At 56.7% G+C, this 5,449-nt stretch overlaps 2 non-coding genes across 2 annotated transcripts; one reads left to right on the top strand and one right to left on the bottom strand.

The window, feature by feature from the left end:
* Window positions 1-2,690: 2,690 nt before the first annotated feature.
* TRNAQ-CUG lies at window positions 2,691-2,762 on the bottom strand. Its single transcript has one exon. It is a non-coding gene; the product is annotated as a tRNA-Gln (tRNA).
* Window positions 2,763-5,367: 2,605 nt separating this feature from the next.
* On the top strand, window positions 5,368-5,449 carry TRNAS-AGA. Its single transcript has one exon. It is a non-coding gene; the product is annotated as a tRNA-Ser (tRNA).

The following is a 5,449-nucleotide window of genomic DNA, read 5'->3' as shown; positions in this document are numbered from 1 at the left end:
CTCCTTCCAGGATTTGCATTTCTTGGTAGTTTTCACCCCATCACCACTTCCTGCCCAGCCCCCTCCTGCTGTGCAAGACGGTTCTGGGGGGACGGGAAGAACCCAGGAGTCCTGGCTCCCAGCCTCACCTGTGCTAAGGTACGAGACTCTACTCTAACCCCAGTGCTGGGACTGGACCCTAGGAGTCCTGACACCCATCTTCCTTTCCTCTAACCACTAGACTCCACTCCTGCCCTTTTGGGGAGCCAGGACTCCTGGGTTCTGTCTCCAACTCTGGGAGCAGAGTGGGGTCTAGTGGTTAGAGCAGGAGGAGCCAGGACTCCTGGGTTCTACTCTCAGTGCTACTGTGTGACACTGGGCCTCTGTTTCTCCTCCCACTTTTTGGGTGTGGAGCCTGTAAACTCTCTGGGGCATGGCCTGTCTCTCGCTGTGTCTGGGCAGCACCTGGCCCAACGGGGCCTGATCTCAGCTGGGGCAGGGACTGTCTCTGTGTCTGTGCAGCCCCCGGCACAACAGGGGCCTTGATTCTGCCCCGGTCTCTGTAGGTGCTGCTGTTGTACAGATAAGTAGTCGTGATACTAAAAGGCGTGGCAGTGCGTGAGTGCACCACCATTGCCATGCAAGGGCTAAATGTGATTCTTATCCCTGTGACCCCCTGTGAACCCTTCCCCTGATTCTCCACCCTGAGCCCCTTGTACCGCTGCCTTTGTCAACGGCAACGCAGAAAGCCACCCAGCTCTAGCCCTAAAACAAGAAGATGACCAAAAAAACCCTCACACCAACAGGAAACCAGCCCCAGCAGTTTGTGCCTTCACTTCCCAAAATTATATACACACACACACAGAGCCCCGCTCAAACAGCCCCCTTTGCCAATGCACCACCTCACCTCGTCCAGAGAGGTCTAGGTGGGAAGCTTCACGTGGGAGCAGTGATGGACAGCACCATCAAGGTAGGTTCTGGAGATGGTCCTCCAGATGCAGGCGTCTGGGCTCCAACTGGCACTGGGCTCACACTGGGCTGTGTTCAGTTCCTCTCTCTGGTGTGCGCCTGCCCACAAACGCCCCTGCCCCTGCTCTTTCCTTCTGGTACAAAAAATATCCTCTTCCTTCGCCCCAGAGAGAGACACCCACGGTGCTGCTCAGCACACGCCTTCCCCCCACCTTCCCCCCCCATTCCCAGGAGCGTGCAGGAAGGGAGTCATGATTGGGGAGAGCCCGTGTCCCGAGGGGAGGGTATTTTGGGGCTTGCCCCCTCCACAGAGCATGGGGGTGCCAATAGGCACCTATGGATGGTCCCGCCAAGCAGGGCCAGGATGGAAATGGGGCCTGTTCCCCAACATGGAGAATCTGGGTGCAACCTTGCTTAACGGGTCAGTCTGTCCTTTCTCTGACTCTCTCATTCCAGCTTCAGCTAGCACTTGTGGTTCATTTGCTCTTTTTCATTCGTTTCCTTCTCTAGCTTGTATGTCCTTGCTTTCTTTTTCCTCTACCTTTCACGCTCTTGCTTTCTTTCCTTCTTTTTCTAATATTTTTCTCTCCCTTTATTTCTTTCTCTGCCTTTCACATTCTTTTCGCTTGCTCTCTCTTGCTGGTTATTTTTCACTCTTTTCCTCGCTCCCTTCCGACCCAAGCGGTTCTCCTCACACAGATTTTGACAGGTTTTCCCCTGATCAGCAAGTGGATTAAGCACGACTTCAGTGGGTGTTTGCCAGGCCAGGAAGCAGGCTGGCCGGGTGTCTTCATGGCCATCTGCTGTCCATGCATAGGCATGGTCCTCCCCTCCTCTGGCCCTGACCTCAGTCGCTCTGTGGCTTATAAGCCTTCCCTCAGAGCTGTCAGCACCAGCCGCCTCTGCTCTAGGTGCCCAGAGGAGGAGAGGTGTGCTAGGCTCCAGCCTGGGACTTTTCCTCAGGGCCGCCCAGAGGGGGGGGCAAGAGGGGCAATTTGCCCCAGGCCCTGAGCCCCACAGGGGCCCCCACGAGAGTTTTTCGGGGCCCCTGGAGCGGGTCCTCACTCGCCCGGGGCCTGGAAAACTCTTGCGGGCCGGGCGCAGGAGCTTCTTCGCCCCGGTCTTCGCCGGCGGGGGTCCTTCCGCCCGGGCAGAAGGACCCCGCTGGCGAATACCGCCAAGACGGAGCCGGACCCGCCGCTGAAGTTCAGCTCGGTCTCGGCGGTAATTCGGCGGCAGGGGGCCCTTCCTTCCGGGACCCGCCGCTGAAGTGCCCGAAGACCCGCGGCGGGACCTCCTGCCGCCGAATTTCCGCTGAAGACCGGACTGCGCCGGGCGCGGGTCCCCTTCGGCGGTAATTCGGCAGCGGGGGGGCCCCCACCGCAGGTCTTCAGGGCACTTTGGCAGCGGGTCTCGGAACGGAAGGGCCCCCCGCCGCCGAAGACCCCAGGCCCCCGGAATCCTCTGGGCGGCCCTGCTCTTCCTCCCTCCTGCCTACCAAGCCTGGCCCTGCTTTCTTCAAGTGCCATGTGGGCAAGAGGAAAAGTGTGGCCACAAGCACCAAACTTGTGGGCATCAGGTCAAGCAGTGAGAATCCCAACCCCCAGAGCCACTTCTAGACCCCACCAAAGACCTGACTCCAGTAGGGAGGAGTCACCCAGCAGGAGGGAAATGATTCACTCTTACATAGCTGGAGACAGGAAAGCACTTTGAGCACCAGATCTTTACCACCAGCTAACACAAGGTCCCACTGAGATTTGAACTCAGATTGCAGGATTCAGAGTCCTGAGTGCTGCCCGTTACACCATGGGACCAGCTCATACTGCCTTCTCTGCACATTGGTGACTCTCATAGGGCTGGCTTGTGTAAGGGACTGTTGGCCCTTTACTAAAACTTAGTGGGGTTTTTGGTTGGCTAGTTTCCAGTCCCAATAGAAGGGGGAAGGGTCAATGGGAAATCAGGACCCTGAGACTGACATGCCCCTGGTGCAATGGTCACCAACTGGTAGGGAACAAGTGAGAATTTGTTAATGGAGAAAAATTCCTGGTGAAAATTGGCAAAGCTGTGGAGAGTTTGAAAAGTTCCAGTGAATTTACACATGGGTCTTTACACATGGGTCTCAACCTCAATTTACCTTAGGGCCAGTGCCAGTCCTCCCAGTGGGCCAATAATGTCACTCACACCGCCCAGAACCCGCCCCCCAAAACTCTGCCCCTCACCTGCCTAAGGCTCTGGGAGGGAGTTTGGGTGGGGGAGGGGTTCTGGGGGGCAGGCGCTGGGAGGGAGTTTGGGTGGGGGAGGGGTTCTGGGGGGCAGGTGCTGGGAGGGAGTTTGGGTGGGGGAGGGGTTCTGGGGGGCAGGCTCTGGGAGGGAGTTTGCAGCGCCGTAACATGGGCGAGGCGAGTGAGGCACTAGCCTCAGCTGCAGAAAGTGGAGGGGCGCAGCTCTACCACGATCAGCGGCGCTTCGGCGGCAGCTCTACCACTGCCACTTTTTCGGTGGCAGTTCGTCAGTGGGTCCTTCTCTCCGAGAGGGACTCAGGGACCCACTGCCGAATTGCCACCGAAGGATGAATGAAGCGGCGGTGGCAATTCAGTGGCAGGTCCTTCCCTCCGACAGGGACTCAAGGACCCGCAGCCAAAGAGCCTGGAGCTGGCCCTTGCCTTGAGTACAAAAATTCCTTGTAGGGCTCTGGGAGTTTGGGTGCTGGGTGCAGGCTCTGGGCTGGGGCAGGGAGTAGGGGGAACAGGAGGAGGGGTGGGGGTGCAGGCTCTGGGAGGGAGATTAGGTGGGCTGGCGGGTGTGTGGGGTGGGAGAGGGAGTTGGGGGCAGGTGTGTGTGGAGAGGGGTGCAGGCTCTGGGAGGGAGTTTGCGGGGAGGAGGAGGGGTTATGTGGGGAGGGGATGGTGGTGCAGTCTATGGGAGGGAGTACGGTTTGCGGAGGTTACCTGGGTGTCACAGGTGGGGTGTGCTGGGGGGCATCCGCGTTCTGCTGCCCCCAGGCATCACCCCCGCAGCATCCCATTGGCTGTAGGGGCTCGGGGTGGGGGAAGCGCGCGGAGGCACAGACCCACCCTGCCCTGCCATGAGGAGGGGCCGGCAGCCATTGGAGTGAGCAGGCAGATGCTGCTCAGCTCCGCTGCACTGCTGGGGCTCCTGGGGGGGAGCGCCTGGGGGCAGCAGGTGGGGCCAAGGGAGTGACCCGGTCCCAAAACTGCTGGAGCCCCACGGGTGAGACCTGGGGACCAGGACTGCCAGCCAAACTCCTTGAAGAGGAGGTGTCCCTCTCCTGTCAAAAACTGATCTTCCTCCTTCAGTTCAGTGACAGCTTGAATTGTTCCTTATCCCGGCAGAGCCAGAGGATTGAAAGCAGCAACATCAAACCCCGGTGTAGCTCGCAGGAATGGACATAAACACTCCCTGGTATCTGAGGAGATGTTTAGCTTTGCCCTTGGTCAACTACAAGGCCAAAGGGAAAGGAGGTGGCACCAAAGGGAAAGGAGAGTGAAACATGGCACATCATTGTTATGCCCATGGTGGCTGCAAAATCTTTTTATGTACTTCTTCTTATCAGCAGTGCATTATTTTCTCTGGCGTCTAGACCTTGACTATACCTTGGCCAAGAAATTTGTACCTTGATAAAATAATTGACTGCCCCTGGTGAAGGCAATGGACTTGACACCCACTGGGATGTCCCAACACCGGTACAAGTGCTAACAACATGGCTGCCTTTTAGCCATCGATTTTAATCGGGGCAATACATTGAAACAAACCCCTGTTAAATCATTTCTCAGCCCGAGTCCTTCACCCACATTCCCTAGAGCATTGGGCCACCACGTGGACTTTTCATTTCCCACCTCAATTTCACAGAGACACAATTTCCTTTGCACAGATCCATGAACAGTGAAATCTTCCTGTGTCTCTGGTCTGAACCAGGGCATTCGATTCCAGTGAACCCTTCTCTCCTGCAATGGCAATGGTCAGACAGAGGGGTTGTGGCACCTGCATCCCTGGCAGGAAGCTATTGGCTCAGCTCTTTCTTTCTGCTGCTGCTGTTAGTCCATGTAACATCAAGGGTGGAATGCAAGGCTGAGTTCACGCACCAGCCCCCTGAAATATTTCAGTGCCCCAGAGAAATCCTGCCCCTGGAACAATGTGCTGGAGATTTGACTAGGAAAGGGACTGTCTGAATTGTCAGAGTGGGGAATGAACAACAATCTACAGCAATGTCGTTCACACAAACACACTCTCATCCTGCTCCAGCTGGAAGGGAAATGGGCAGGAATTCTCACTGTTCACCCAAGGGCACACTTACACTGATGCGCAGTCATGAGCGTGCTGGGGAAGCTGGTCTGAGCAATTTGAAGTGACAATTCAGTGAGAACAGAATCATCATGTAGTGGAATAATTGTATATCAAGTAGTTGTGGCCGAGTGGTTAAGGCAATGGACTAGAAATCTAGTGGCGTCACCCCGCACAGGTTCAAATCCTGCCAACTACA

The sequence above is a fragment of the Mauremys reevesii genome, unplaced genomic scaffold (genome assembly GCF_016161935.1).
Source record: "Mauremys reevesii isolate NIE-2019 unplaced genomic scaffold, ASM1616193v1 Contig179, whole genome shotgun sequence".
Classification (NCBI taxonomy): Eukaryota; Metazoa; Chordata; order Testudines; family Geoemydidae; genus Mauremys; species Mauremys reevesii.
The sequence above is the reverse complement of the archived record's forward strand: the minus strand, read 5'-3'. Positions and strand labels throughout refer to the sequence as shown.